Source organism: Zalophus californianus, chromosome 1, assembly GCF_009762305.2.
Source record: "Zalophus californianus isolate mZalCal1 chromosome 1, mZalCal1.pri.v2, whole genome shotgun sequence".
In the NCBI taxonomy this organism is placed as follows: domain Eukaryota; kingdom Metazoa; phylum Chordata; class Mammalia; order Carnivora; family Otariidae; genus Zalophus; species Zalophus californianus.
This window is the reverse complement of record NC_045595.1, coordinates 63395870-63411728: the sequence shown is the minus strand read 5'-3', so window position 1 is coordinate 63411728 and position 15859 is coordinate 63395870. Positions and strand designations below refer to the sequence as shown.

General features: G+C 38.7%; 1 long non-coding RNA gene across 1 annotated transcript; it reads right to left on the bottom strand.

Annotated features, from left to right (window-relative positions):
- Positions 1–2023: 2023 nt before the first annotated feature.
- On the bottom strand, positions 2024–11257 carry LOC113918968. The gene is made up of 5 exons (XR_003518733.1): positions 11163–11257; positions 4243–4360; positions 3362–3540; positions 2685–2837; positions 2024–2142 (listed from the first exon to the last, which is right to left on the bottom strand). It is a non-coding gene; the product is annotated as an uncharacterized LOC113918968 (long non-coding RNA).
- Between the last annotated feature and the right edge of the window lie 4602 nt (positions 11258–15859).

Genomic DNA, 15859 nt, shown 5'->3' with positions numbered 1-15859 from the left:
GACTCCATATTAACTCACTAGCCTTGGAAAAAGGATTTAATTTAACTGAGCCTCAGTTTTCCTAAATTAAAAATGAGAATAATAACCCTTGGTATTATTTAGCTTACATTCTGGCTAATGTAAGCTAAAGTGGACACTTGTTAGAAGGAAATTAATAATTTACAGGATTAACAAAGGGGCACAGGAAACAAGATAACATTGTGGGCAAGTTAGAAAGAACACGGTAGCCTCATCCAGAATTTCCACAAAGCAAGTAGTTCTTATGGTTTTCAGTCATTTTATAGCTCAGTTGAAGATTTATCTACCCAGAATTAACTGTGAATGGCCTAATTTGATTCACATTCCCACTCTGGCAAGGTAGTCTTAATTTACTGCCTACCTGGATAGTATAAAGTGGGGAAAAGGTAATTTCCTAAAAGGAAGTCAGACCACTATTGCCAAAAAATACAAAAAAATAAGTGTCTAACACATCCTCATTCGGTGCTTACGAAGATTAGATAAGAGACTATTGGCAAAGGACCTGATAGATAAAATCTAAAATCAGACAGGGGAGGATAAGGGTCATATGGTCCCATGAGTTAGAGGACCACTTGGCTCTTCTTTAAAACAGAAACAGAGCCCCTGAGGTCTTCTGAGGGATCAGAATCAGTTCAGCCATCTTCCTTACACCAATCTGAAAAGAACCAACACAATGGGCTTCGGAACTCTTCCCCTTTTCTTCTAACTTATATTTAGCAAGAAAAATTTTCCCTCTGTCCCTTCCCCTTCCACAGTTTCCTTTTAAAGATTTTATTTATTTATTTGACAGAGAGAGGGAGCACAAACAGGGGAAGTGACAAGCAGAGGAAGAGAGAAAGGGAGAAGCAAGCTTCCTGCTGAGCAGAGAGCTGGACATGGGGCTTAATCCCAGGACCCCGAGATCATGACCTGAGCCAAAGGCAGATGCTTACCCGACTGAGCCACACAGATGCCCCCACAGTTTCCTTTTAATGTCCCCTGGGAGGATGAGCCACTGATTGGTGGATGACAATTGTGGCTGTCTCCTTGGAAACCACAGAAAATTGGCTATTTTTGGCTAATTTGTTACTGTGATTTTCATGACAACAGCCAAGGGTATATTTTAACTACTGTTTTTACTCTAATTCAATTAGAAAATAAAAAATGTTTAAAGCCAAACAGCCGTTAGACTCTAAGTCTCTTTCTGTTTCTTTATATGCCTCAGTGGTGAGTATAATAAGAGCCAGGAGACAAAGCCAATACATATGCCACTTGCCTTCCTGGATTTAGCTCCAAGAAAAATGTCTAGATTATTTGGTGATAGCAAGGTGACTTATGGTCAATAATGTCTTCAAATCCCATCCAGGCGTTCATGGCCATGGGCCCAGACCTGCCCTGACCAGCCACCTTTCTCTGGAAAGTGAGAATAACCAAAAAGAAGGTCTGAGTTGGTGTCAAGTTCTTCCAGTCAGGAAATGTGTAGCTGTTCCCAAATACTGGGTGAAACCCATCCTACTAAAGCTCAGATTGCAGCATGATCAGCGTTGCAGGGGTAAAGACTTCCTATCTTCTCAAGGCTCACACTAATCATTAGCACAAGAAAAAGGGACTCATAACCATCAAACCTGATTAATTTGTCTTCACATTTCTACCTAGCCAGTGGGGAACCTGGAAAAAAAGGAAAGGCATGTAGTTACTTTTTTATTGTCAATATACATTGTTATTGCTTCCCAGCCAGTATCTCAAAACAAGTTGAAAACAGGGTCTTTCCATCCCTGTTATAAGTTCCAGATCACCACTCTCTAGCACACAAATGTAGACATATATCCTAAACCTGGCCTGTCCAGTGCTCTCACCTGTGAATCTGAATCCCTAGGGTAGATGTAAAAGCACAGGGACAGTTTGAAATTAGTCACTTAGACTGCTATGTAGGGTTGAACTCAAATGGCAAGGCAGTAATTGGTCTTGCCAGCAGAGCTCAGCAGTGCCTGCAGTCAGTGTGTGGCCATACCTCCTGTGGTGCACCCAGCAATGGTGGCCCGTGGCTTGCTGAGCAGACTGTTTTTGAATGGGATGGGAGGAGTGCAGTGCCCCTGTTATTCCCTTTCTAACCTTGCTTCACCAGACTGAAAAGATGATTCAATCCTGAAAAGAGAAGAAATAAAGAGTAAGGAAGTTTCAACAAAAAACACCTAATTTTTGTCATAAGTTTTTTCATACTCTTTGGATTTAAAATTTTTATATCGATAGCTTTGATAAAATTAACATTTAATTATCAAAAAGAGTTGGGAGATAGGAATTTTAGAGTAAGTTTATTTTATACAAACTGTCCACTCACTCCTAAATGCATTCTACAAAATCCTACAAAAGGGAGCAGAAGAAACTCCCTTTGTCAAGTACTTGAGAAACTGGAGAGGAGAAAACCAGCATTACTACTGAATATTCTTGGAGTTGTTGGTAAGAGATGCTGACTTTGAAATTGACCACTTGGCCTTCAGTAGGGCTGCAGGATGCTAGAATGGCATAACCATTTAGCAGGTTATAACTGCCTGAGGAAAAAAATTTGTACATGGCTGAAAGAAACAGCAGTAGGGCAAACTGATGATCACAATGGTCTGACCCACAGGAATATATGGTTATTGCTAATTGATAATGGTGTTCTATATGACAGGAAAGGATGGGCTCACCAACGTTCTGTTTGAGATTTATAACCTTCAACTTCTATGCCTAACAAAGGCAATACCGGAGCCTTCATGATAAGACCCTTTTACACTTGAGTTAGTTCCCAGATGCAGATGTCTTTGAACTGAGAGAAAGCAGGGTATCCTTGAGGGAGGATTCTGCAAAAACAAACAGGTACTTATCATGAATCTTCCTCATAGCCTTCTTCAAAGGGCCGTGGGGCCATTAACCAGGCTAAGTGGGCATTGAGTAGAGATTTACCCAGACATTGGGAGGTTATTAGAAATTCAATTTAAATCAAAGCTAATCCCTAGGGACCTAGAATGTCATAGGAAATAATGAGGGCTTTATAGAGGTCAAGTATTGAATGGATTGTGACTTGAGTCTACCTCATAGTAGTCCCAGCTGGTTCTTCATCTAAATCATGTATATTTCCTTGGTTCCCAAGTGTATTCTAGACTAGATAGCCTCAGCAACTGGCATAATCCTAATTGTGATCTGACTTATGAAATAGGTTTATTTTAGCAGTAAGGTGAATGAAAGTTTCTAAAACTCACTTTCTATACCCAAATGCTAAACCAAAAATATAATGGCATCCCTGAGGAAATCACAGAAGAATCTGCCACAATTCAAGACTTGAGAGATTTAGTGTTGATTCTTTTCACCTTGCCGTTTAACTTACCAATTTGGCTAGTAGAGAAGATGGATGAATCCTTGAGGATAACAATTAGTAGTCATATGTTTAATTAGGTAATGACTCCATTTAAGCTGGTTTGCTAGATATGATCTGCTTAGTGGAGGAAATCATAATCCACAGTGGCAGTATACAGCTATTAATCGAATCAATTATTTCTCTTTATCCTAAAAAGAAGAGATACCAGAATCTAGCAGAAAAAGCTAATCAACTTTACCCTTCAGACTTAGCATGATTTCAGTGTTCTATATCTGTTTCACAATTTAATTTGTCAGGACTTTGATCTTCTGACCATCCCAGATACATCATGCTGGTTCATCACGTTACTGAGAGTAGAAAGGTAAAAGTAGCAACTATAGCAAATGTCTTGGAAACCCTTGCATGACAGTGGTGAGGAGATGAATCCTTTACAAATAGAGAATTACAGAATGCTTTCAATTTCTGGAGATCCAGTGATCTGGAGCATGTTGGCATATACTGTCTTAGGTGAACGCTTCCTGAATCTTGCATCCCCTGTTACTGAGAAAGAGGCAATGAAATCTTTCGGGGATTTTACAGGCAACATATACCATATTTGGTTGAGCTTTTCCAATCTGTTTACCAGGTTATTATAAACATTTCTGCTTCAAGTGAGTAAGAGGAAGAGCAAGAGGAAGCTATCCAGCTGGTCCAGGTTGTAATGCAGGCAGCTCTGCCACTTGGCATCCACAACCCAGCTGATTCCACTATGCTTGAAATCTGTGGTAGATGAGGATGCTGTCTAGAGCTTGTGACAACCCTGATGGGAAGATTACATTTCTTAAGATTTTTTATGGATAAAAATCCTGTGTATTCTTTACAAAGTAACTATTACTTTGGAAAACACTCACCTCTTCTCATACTAGGGTTGATGCTTATCCATGTGCCCATTCAAAACTGAGATCGACATCATGGGTTGTATTATCGAGCAGCTCCAAGCCATGAAGTCAGATGCACATAGCAATGCTCCTTTATCAAGTGGAAAAGGTGTATATGAGACTGGACCCAAACAGTTCCTGAAGCTTAAGAAAGTTGCATGAGCAGATGGTTCACACACACAGCATGTCTTCTCTTGGCACACAACCGCCCCTCCACCAACCCACACTTTTGATCTCATGGGGAGTCTCTTATGATTAGAGCAACTGTAATTTATCATATAAACTAGGACATTTTTGAGCTAAAAAGTAGGCCAGGACAACAGGCCTAAAACAAGACTGTCCTAGCCAAACAATTTTGCATTGTCACCCCACTGCAGTGATTTTCCACTGAGGGTAATCTTGCCTCCCACTCCCAAGAATGTTTGGCAATGTCTGGAGACACTTTTGGTTGTCACCAGTTGGGGGAAGGTATGTGATGGGTATCTAGTGGGTACAGGTCGGGGATGCTGCTAAATATCCTAAAATGCAAAAAATAGTTCCTCCACAACAAAAAGTTATCTGACCTAAAATATCAATGGTGCCTAGATTGAGAAACTCTTCTATAACTACTTGACTTAAGAGGGGAAAAAATAGTAATGTATGGAAAGTTCTGTATAACAGGCTAGTACCAGAGGAGAGTAGATGGCTCTGGCATTATAACCACACTAAGGGGACTGGGCAGGAAAGAGTTGAGGAAAGGGAAATAGCCCTAGTAGGCAGAAGTTTAAGGGTTATAACAAATTTTCCACTTGGACTGGAAGGAGAGAGATGCTAAAGTGATGATCCATCCAGATCTCTGAATGCAGGGTCGTGTCCTTGGAAGGAACAAGGTTAGAAAACTGCTGACAAAGAAATTTGAGGAAAATATATGTTAATGTGCCCCTTGTAAATCAACCTTGTAAATGGGCCTCAGGATCCCACTGTAGAAGAGGCTCTTAATTAACAAGAGGCCTTATTCAAGTCTTTCAGTTAACCAAGTTCTATCAACCAGCCCAAGTTCCCCAGTGAGGGTCTCAAAATGTAGCCATAGTGACAGAGATGGTGACTGTACAAAGGCAAAAACAAACAAACAAACAAACAACAAGATTGTCTTTCTTCCCAACCTCAACTGGATATCACCTTTGTTCAGTGTCTGATTTACTCTACTTCACCAACAGTAGTAACCATTCAGCAGCCCTAAATATGGTACCATACTCTGAGAAGCTCAGCTAGTCTCCTGGTTGTGGGGTGATTACATTTTCAATCGTAGAAGAGCCAGTAATTTGTTCTCATTCTAAATAACATGTAAATTGGACTCAAATTTTCTTTACCTGATAAATATGCTTCTGCCAGCATCATCCAAAAGTCTTATAACATTAATATGGTATCATGCAAACGATGCTTCCAATCAAAAACTATAATGAAATGAATAAAACAAAAACAAAAACAATAACCTGATGCCCATGGGATTTAATTTTATTTAATGTACCCCATCTTCCAGAAACAGTTTGCGTCATACAACGTGACCTACTGGAAGGTCAGTCACAACACCAGCTGGGAAATAACATCTTGCAACTCAGGTCACTGATCTAGAGGAGATGGCTTATACCCTAAACTAAAGATAAACATATGGTGATTTTTTTTTTAAGTCAGATTTTTTTTTAAGGTCCATGAATCAGGAAGTTCAGGACGAAATGACAATTAAAATGTTACATCTAATAGTATATTATCTTTATATCTTGGTTTTCCACAGGCCAAACTAACCTCTTGCTCATATAATATTTTGTTCTTTCTTATTTTACTTACCACATATAACAATGTATTCTATACCATTTTATAAGTGACTTTCTATTAGGCACTATATCTTACTTTTCTTTGTTTTCTCAGTACTTAGCAGACAGTGGAGGCACTCAGTAAATATGTATTTAATAAAGGCATGAATAAATAAATAGCTAAGTCAATAAATAATAAATAAAGCCAAGTCAGATATTCCCTTTTTTCCAAATGACCTCATAGGAAATTTGCCTTCATCTGTGAATGTTCTTACCCAAGCCAGGAATGACTTAATGCTACAAGCATTTTTAAGTAAAGGATATAGTCACTGGCTTTCATTGATTTTACTGTCCACTTTTAGAGAAACAAATGAAAAATAGAAATGCACTGCTCAGGCTTTTATCACATCACCTGTTCACTGTGACTTGCTGTTGGATAAAAATCTCAATTATTTCAGTATAATCAGAGTGCCTATGATTATACAACTACATGATTCTAAAATGTATTCTCCCACACCTGGAGTTATACTCTGTACAACTATCCATCTATCTGTCTGTCTATCATCTTCTATCTTTCTACCTATCCATCTGTCTATCTTAGGAGACAACCAGCACAGAGTAAGCAGGCACATAATATCACTTCTAAACATGTCATTCTGTGACACTTGAAACACTCTTTCTTTTATGATCTCTCTGCTTTCTAAGAATCACTTTGCCACTGCAACTAGAGGTAATTGGCAAATCAATTAGAGGAAGGACTCTCTACCTAAACTTCAGTTGAGCAGAGTTGTAAATAAATAAGTAAACAAATAAATACATGCATACATACATACATAAGAGACTCAAATCTTGGGCAGTCCCCTGCTCCAACTTGTTTTCAACGATACACTTTGAACACATTTGAAGTGAGATCAAATTTTAATGGATAGATATCTCTGAAAGAAATCCTTCAGTAATCATGGTGAAAGATGGAAAAGGAACCAGAGATAGAGGTAGCAAAAAATCCAAGAGACAATATGGAGCACCCTGCTGAGTCACTTAACTTTTGAGGCATAGTAAATCACCCCAAAATTTAGTGCCTTAAAAATATATCTCTTTATTTAGCTCACACTTCTGCAGGTCAGTAATTTGGGCTGGGTTTATCTGGATGATTCTTCTGGTCTTGGTTGGGCGGTCATGCATCTGTAATCAGCTGCCAGATTGACTGGTTACTAGCTACACGAGGATGTCCTCAGCAGGATACCTTGGGAGTTTTTCAGCAGACTATTTCAGACTCATTCACAGAGCAACATGAAAGCTATCACAAGCATGCAAAGCCTCTTGAGGCCTAGGTTTGCAACTGTCACAGCGTCATTTTGCTGCATTATATCGATCAAAGAAAGTCACATTGTCAGTTCAGATTCAAGAGGAAGAAAAAAAGATTTCATACTTTGATGGGAGGAACTGCAAAGTCATATTGCAAAGGACATTGGTTGCAGACAGGGGTTAGGGACTGTGGTCATTTATTTTTGCAATTTACTGCCCCTGTGTTCAGAGCAAACTGACTGGTTTACAGTGTGGCTGGCAGTCAATGAATAAAAACATAAAGAGTCTCATCTTAATAAATCAATGGGTAGAATTGTAAGAAGACTCCCATGTGACAAGATATTTGACTTTGGACAAGTTTCTTTCCCTACCTGTAAGCAATAGATATTATTTTTACCATTAAGACTAAAATTGTCAGTGAGGCACTCTGCTAGAATTTGGAGACAAAAATATGCTAAGACCTACTATAATACTTGACATATTTTCTTTGTAAACTAGGTGCATTATGCAGACTTAGGCTGTTCACTTCGACTTTGTTTCCTCACGTGTTCAACAGAAACGTTCCAATTTGGCCCCTCCCAAAAGTCAAGAGAGCAGTAATCAACACATGGTAGATACAGATGTTGAATGATGAGCACTTGCTCCTTTAGAACAACCTAGGTCTGAGGAAGACTTCACGGGAACATAGCCTACTCCAGGATGGCTGTTAGCCACCAAATGAAGAGGTTCACAAGTTCTGAAAGCTCTCAGTGATAAAGTAGAGCTTTGGGTGCACCCTTGCCATTTTAATAAAGGCAGTGCATTAAAATGGGAGAGGCCAGACTTTAGAGTCTGATGAAGTTGGATTCAAACTCTAAATCTAACATAGTTTTTTGAGGTTTTTGTTTTGTTTTGTTTTGTTTTTTTGTTTGTTTGTTTGTTTTTGTTTTTTTTTTTTTGCCTCCCCAGCCACCTCTAAATCTTACACGGTTTTATGTGGTGGACTTTTGCAAGTTGTTGAAAATCCTAGGTCTTTAATTTCCTCCCTTGCAGAGTGAGTTCTGGGATCCAGGTGTTTATTCAGACTCTCTACCCATTCCCACCTTTCCTAATGTGAATGCCACTAGCTTCCTCAGCAGGTCCTGTGCCCAGTAGCTGGATCAGCTCTCAACTGGCAGTTTGAACTCCTAGAAAAAGAATATGCCACATAGATCTTGGGAATACAGCCTCTCAGCCAAATGACACATATTTCTGTGCTTCATAAGAGAGAAGACAGATGCTGGTGCTGACATGACTGAAGCCCCATGGAAATATTAACTATGGAACCCCATTAGTCGTCCACCCAACCTGAGCTACTTTCCAGTGAGCCAGTCTCAAGGGCCATTTTCTGTGAACTTATGACTTAATCAAATGTTCCATCACCTTCAGGTTTTATCATCTCCATTCCATTCAAAACCTACTTCTCATGGCTCCTCCAATACAGAGGCCTATGACTAATAAGTTTAAAAGTCACAAAAGATACCAAATGTCCTACACAGCCCATAATATGCCTTATCATGTTTCCTTAAATTACTGTTAGAGTTAGCTGACCCAGGCCTGGGGGAGAACCAGCCTTGTTATGAACATCCCTCTAAAACTTCTATCCCTCCAAATATGTCTTCCACAGCATAACATCTTGCTTCAGAGTTCTGGTTTTGTTATTTTCTGCCCAAGTCTGGGGTTTCAAAAAAAAAAATAGGTAGCATATCAAGTTCAGTCGTATTTGAAAAAGCTGGCTGCATATGATGACGTTACACAATTATTTACCTTTACTTACAGGGCTTTTATCCTACTAAAGATAAGGTTTTCTGAATAATGAAGACACAACTGAAATCCCAGTGGGATAGATATAGGGCAAACCCTATATGTGCAGTGTTAAGAGGCAACAATAAATCCAGTCATATCTAATTATCATTATCTCTTTAGTAGAACACTCATGCCCAATCTCCTTTGCGCAGGCTCTTGATTCCTTACTCCTAACTGTCCACAGTTTGCTTTTCTCAATAATTATATTAAGTTAGATAAATTAGAGTATAACCAAAACTAATTTTGCATAATATCCCAGTCCATTTGTGCAGAGTCTCTAAAAACCTCTAAGCTATTTCTCTAGGCAGTAAGATAGCTAATTATTTACCCTCCCAGCAGCCTCCAAGGCACTTCTGATCCTATGTTTAGAACAGAGAATGATTCCATTCGATTAGGAGAAAAAAATGCCCACAGCTTTCCTAAGATAACATGAAAATTCCATCTATCCGAGGGGACTAAGTAATTTACTCTCTGCAGATTCCTTTGGATCCTGAAATAATGTGCAGTGATGCATAGGCACATGGTCATTATGCCCCAGATTTCCTCATTTAGGAAATCAATTCTTAAACATTGGGGATATGCAAATTCAATTATTCCTGAACTGCAGAATGATAATCATGCACTGAAATCTGTATTAGCATATCCGTGTGGAGCAGGCTTCTCCTCCCCCAGGGTTCTCTGCCACCTGTTGAATTAATTTGGTCTCATCCCTTGACATTCATCAGGCTCTGCATATGATAGGGGCAGACTAACTTAACCTGTTGTCAGAGGAAACTGCAAAGTTACATGAGAGAGTCACATCTCAGCAGAATACTACAGAGGAGAGGCAAAAACTGGAACAAAATGCTTAGCCAATCCTTCAACAGCTATCCCCAAACAATGCACCTTGGCAAACAAGGACCACTGAAATCTAATTAAGAACTTTCTCTTCTGGCCCACTGGGGATCTGCACAATGACACAAGAACAGTGCTTAACTGGCATGGTGCTTGCTAAGCAAGCACCTGGGAATTAAATTCTGTCTTATTGTTCTTTTTAAATATTTCTAAACTACAGGGAAATTCTGTTGTCATGATTCTAGAAAGGCAGAAACAAATTTCATTCTCAATCTGATTTTAATCTACACACAGAGAAAAAACATCTTGCATTGTATTCATCACTCCCTCACCAACTCAAAATCTTCCAAAGGCTTGGGTATTTGTTATATGGATTTTTTTTTGTTGGATATTTGTTATATATGGATATATTTACATATATGTGTATATGTTATACATGGATATATATTATATATATTTATATACATGGATATATACCACATAACACTTACTGCCCCAAGGAGTTATTATGTGATGCACTTCCCAGCATCTGCTTTGACTCATTTTGGTGATAAAATTTAGAATCTCCATGAACTCACGTTTATTGTCATGTGACTCGAGTGACTTTATGCACTCCTGCCTTCTTTCAGAAATCTGCTAGAATAGTCTGTGAAGGTGTCTATCACAGCTCTTAGCATAACATTTTACTGTTGTCCAGCTATGTTGCAGGGCTGTTCATGAAACTGTAAGCTTCTTGAAGAAATGTCTTATTCGTCTTCATATCTGACAGATCTAGTGCATACAAAGTGCTCAATAAATGGATAATATTTCTGGCACAAATGGGTTAAGGAAGCTAAATTTTCATTTAGTAAGAATAATAAAATACATTGCCCTCAACCTTATTCATGGTAGCCTCTTTAGCTACGAATAGTACAAGACTATATTACCGCACTATAATGTCTCCTGGTATAAATGTGACAGCATCAACCTTTGACACATTAGAAGAAAACACAACTTTATTTAGATTGATTATGGAAAAGAAGTGAGGTTTCTGGTCTCTTCCAACATGCTCCTGGGTTTTTCTATCTTACAACCACACTCATTTCCCCAATCCAATATTAAACTATTATTTTCCTTTTTCTCCCCCTCCCCAGCACTGACCTTATTCCAGCCTTCCTTCCAACACGGCCACAGTTCTCCCAGCCACAGCCTCCACTGCCACCAGGAGGTTTCTAGTCACTGAGCTATGTTACCATCCCACCGCATCCTCCGGTCTGTGAAGCCAGGTTTCCAAACACTCCTTCAGATAGCTTCCTTGCCGAAGAATTCAGGCATTATACAATTGCTGGGAACCTCCGTGTAATGAAGATTGGGTTTTTTCAAATACATCAATGAGCTTATTCCTCTTTTAAATTTTTGCGTACACTGTCTCTTCCCTGAACAAGAGGCAGCCTTCATGAGAGCTAGAGATAAAAAGGATAGAGTTAAGAAAAATACTGTGTGTCATTTAAAACAGGTATAAAAGTAACTCAGGACAGTGTAAGAGCTAGGAAGTATTGCAAGAAAGAAGAGATTCTCCATTCCTTTATCTCTCTTGTATACGTATCCAGAGAGCATCTGGATATGTGAGGCCATAGAGCCTGTTCTGTGCCAGGGGAGGGAGGCGAGGACATGTGAGAGGGAAGCAGGAAGCCCTAAGGCTGGCCTTTCTGGTCTGAAGAATTATCTGGGGGGTGGAGGGTGGAGTGAGAAGGAGGGAGTGGATCATAGACTTAAACATAAACACTGAAACTGTAAAATCTCTACAGAGAAATAGAATATCTTCTTAATCCTGGGGTGCAACAAAGATCTCTGAGATAGAATTCAAACAGCACTAACTAGAAAATAAAAAATGAGGAATTGGTGAAGTGGTCATGCAAAAAAAAAAAAAAAAAAAACCCTTTGTTGGATCTCCAAACTTCCTTTGGCTTCCGTGTGGTTTGGAGGCCCTTGATAGAGCAGACAGTGGCATGGTTGTAGCCAGTGGGTTCCTCCACAGCGAGGACCAGGGTGAGGATACCAGACAACAGAGGTGGCTGAGCAAGGCAGTGGATGCTGCTGCAATCAGAGCCTGTTCCAACACCAAAGAGAGTTGTGCTGGTGAGCCTATCAGAGGAAATGACCAATCCCTTGCTGAGCTGAGGATGCCAAACCTCCAGCTACAGCAAACAGAGGCATCAGCAGCAAATACCAGTAGAACTCTCAAGAATGGAATCAGCTTTAAAAGCCACAAGTCTAGTGAGCAGCCTAGATAGGCTGTTTAGGGCAAAAGTCAGGAAGAAAAGACAACCATAGGAGCCATGGACAGGTGGTGCCAAAATGGGCTCCTTCGGCATGAAGATTACTCTAAGCTGAAGGGAACCAAGACTCTAAGGGCTCAAGAGAAATTTTGCCCCTCCCTTACCTACATAGAAGAATCTTAATTGGGGGTATTTTGGGGGCCTAACCAGCTGGAAGGACAGAAGAACCATTTCCTGGAATGGGGAAGGTTGTGGCTCGAGAGGAGGGGAAGAGGGGCTTCTGTTTTGGACAAGTATATGGTGCCTGCTGGACAGACATCCACATAGAAATGTCAAGTCAGCAGTGGATGACAGGAGCCTGGAATTCAAGTGAAGACAAGGCTGGCAATATAAGTTTGGGAGTCATAAACATTTGGATAATTTTTAAAGCCATAAGGATGGGCGAAGGAGTGAGTATAAACAGAGAGAAGTGATCCAAGATCTGGGTCCCAGGGTACTCCAGCATGGGAAGATCAGGAAGAAAGCTGATTCTCATGGTTCAGAAAAGTAAAAGTGATGATTATATAATTCTTGACAAGTGATTGATTTAGCCAAAAATTGTCCATGTAATTGTATTAAGAGAAAGGAAGAAAGAAGAATAAGAATGTGTGGAGTTATCGAAGTGACACATTGATCATCTTCCAAAGTAGGAAGGTAATAAATATCTCAAAATTATAAATAAATAGCTGTATAAAGATGATATATGGAAACAAGAAGGTACATACCACAAGAAATAACTGAAAAGTAGAAAATGGCTTCTTTGGGGAGGGCAGGGGGATGGGGAAGGAAAGAATGGAGCAAAAGATTACTCTTCATTTAAACTTTATACAGTTTACCTTTGAACAACACAAGAATTAGGCCACCTGACTCCCAGGCATTGGAAAATCTGCACACAACTTTTGACTCCCCCAAAGCTTAACTACTTAAGAGCCTGCTGTTGACCAGAAGCCTTACTGATAACATAAACAGTTAATGAATACAACTTTGTATGTTATGTGTATTATATACTATATTCTTACAGTAAAACAAGATAGAGAAAAGAAAAAATGTGGTTTTTTTCAGAATAAAAGTTATTAGCAAAGATAAATTTTATCTGATTGACCCATCTGTGTGGCTGGGCAAACATCGAATTACTAAACATCTGCTCCTCCTCTTATTGCCCTGTGAACTGCATTCCTTTCCTCTGACATCTCAGACCCCTGTAACTTTCTCCTTAGTTCAGGATGACATATATACCTCATTTTGCCTGACTGGCTTTGGAATTTCCATGTCTGTATGGATTCCTTGTATGTACCTATTAAATTTGATTTTCTCCTGTTAATCTGTGTCATGTCCATTTGATTCTTAGTCTAGTTAGAAGGACCTTTGAGGGGATGGGAATTCTTGATCCTTGATAGGCCTCTTACAACTCTTAAGAGTAGGTGATTCTATTAAGCCAATTTCTTCATGAATGTAAAATTTATTTGGATGTGATTTGGAATTGGACTTGGTATTTGTGTTGCTAAACTATGACATCCATCAAGCTAGGCAACCACTACTATCCAGCATGCAAAGTATAAATGTGACAATAATGTGTCCCAATAAGGGTTCCCAGCAGGGGGTGAATGGATCCTCTAATCTCATTTGCAACAGCTTTTGCACATAATGTATTTTATTATGTTTCTGACAGCCCATTGGACAATAACTTTCTTGAGAATGGAAGAATTCCTTATTCTTTGAATATTTACAGTATATAATACAATGGTGTATTTATAGTAGAGGCATACAGGATAATCCATTACATAAAATGATGGAATTTACCTCTAGCTCTAAATCTCCAATCTGAGGAGTTAGATTTTTAAGAGTCTATTGAAGAGACTGTACAGTAACCAAACATCTAAGATTTGAGGGAGTCAGGATACCAGAGGAGGCCTCTACATTGATATAAACCTAAAATTATTTTTCATGTTTTCCCTAGATATGCTTCTTTAGTGGTTTCTACTAGTGGAATCTAAGAAGTCCAAAAGAAAATTACAGTGAAATGACCAAGATATTGTGTACACTCTGTATAGTTTTCAGCAGTCTCAAAACACTGAGGATGTAGCACATGGAGTTCCAGGCCTGGTAAGAAGGAGCAGCCTCTCTACATTCCCCAGACTTTTAGCCACAGTATTTAATATTCTATGGCACAAGAGTAAAAGAAAACTGAGAGAAACCAGCCTTTACTAAGAATAAAACCTGACTTGAAAGTAGTTCTTATTAAAACTTCTTAGCAGACTAGCAATACAAAAGAAGGGACTTCCTTAATATGATAAAAAGTATCTTAAATATATGTATATATCTTAATGGTAAAATATCTAAAGATTTCCTTCTGATCCAGAATGAGACAAAAATGCCCCCTCTTACTATTCCTTTTAAATATTGGCCTATAGTCAGTACTATAAGACAAAACATGTATATTTAATATTTATACATTCACATATTAGTTATATATATATATATACATACACATACATGTGTATGAATAAATTCAAAGGAAGAAATAAAAATGCCATATTTGCGGAACATGGCTATATACATAGAACATGTCTAAATATATAGATAAATATGGAAATATGGAAGTGCATTTAGCAAGGTTATAGTTTTAAAAATCAACATGAAGTGTATATTTATATAACTAGTAATAGACAAAATACTATTTTCAATGATATAAAAAGCATCAACTACCTATAACTCAATCTACAAAATGCATTCAATGTCTCTATATAAAAAATCAAAAGAATTTTTACAATAAATTAAACATTTTTTTAAAAAATGGAGGGCTATGCATGTTCGTGGATAGGAAGGTAAAATATTTAAAGATACAAAAACAATAAACTGACCTATAGATTCCATGCAATCCCAGCATATATGTGGGTTTGCATAAATTTACGTACTGATTCTAAAATTTGTATGGAAATGCAAAAGACTAAGAATGCCAAGACAATCTTGGAGTGGAGGGACAAATTTAGAACACTTACACTATACTACCAGACATCAGGTGTTATTATAAAGTTCCAAAAATTGAGATTAAAAGGTTTCAGCATATTATTAAGCACTAAGCTGAAGTTAACAAAATGGAGTACAGAACCAGACCATATACACAGTCACCTGACATACAACATATGACTCTGCAATGAATATCATAGGCCACAAACCCAGGGAGAATAGTAACAACTACAAATCATAACACAAAAAGCAAAAACTGTAGAGGCCACCTTTAGGCAACAGACTTGAGCCATGGAAACTTGAGCAAGGCAAAAGGGCCCACACCACTGAGCTGAATGCAAACAGGCTCATTGAGTGACCCACCTCGAAAGAGCCATAAATGCTAATCTTACCCAGTGGGCTACTTCCAACCTGGCACAGTTACTAAAAGAGGGAAAATTCCATAGTTCCCATACCTTTTCACTCTACCCTATAACTGTGGCCCCTCAACACTACCTCATGATAGACAGTCTCCTTTGCTGTCCTACCTGCTGCTCCCTTGCAGTGTATTCAATAAACTTCTACTTTCTTGTT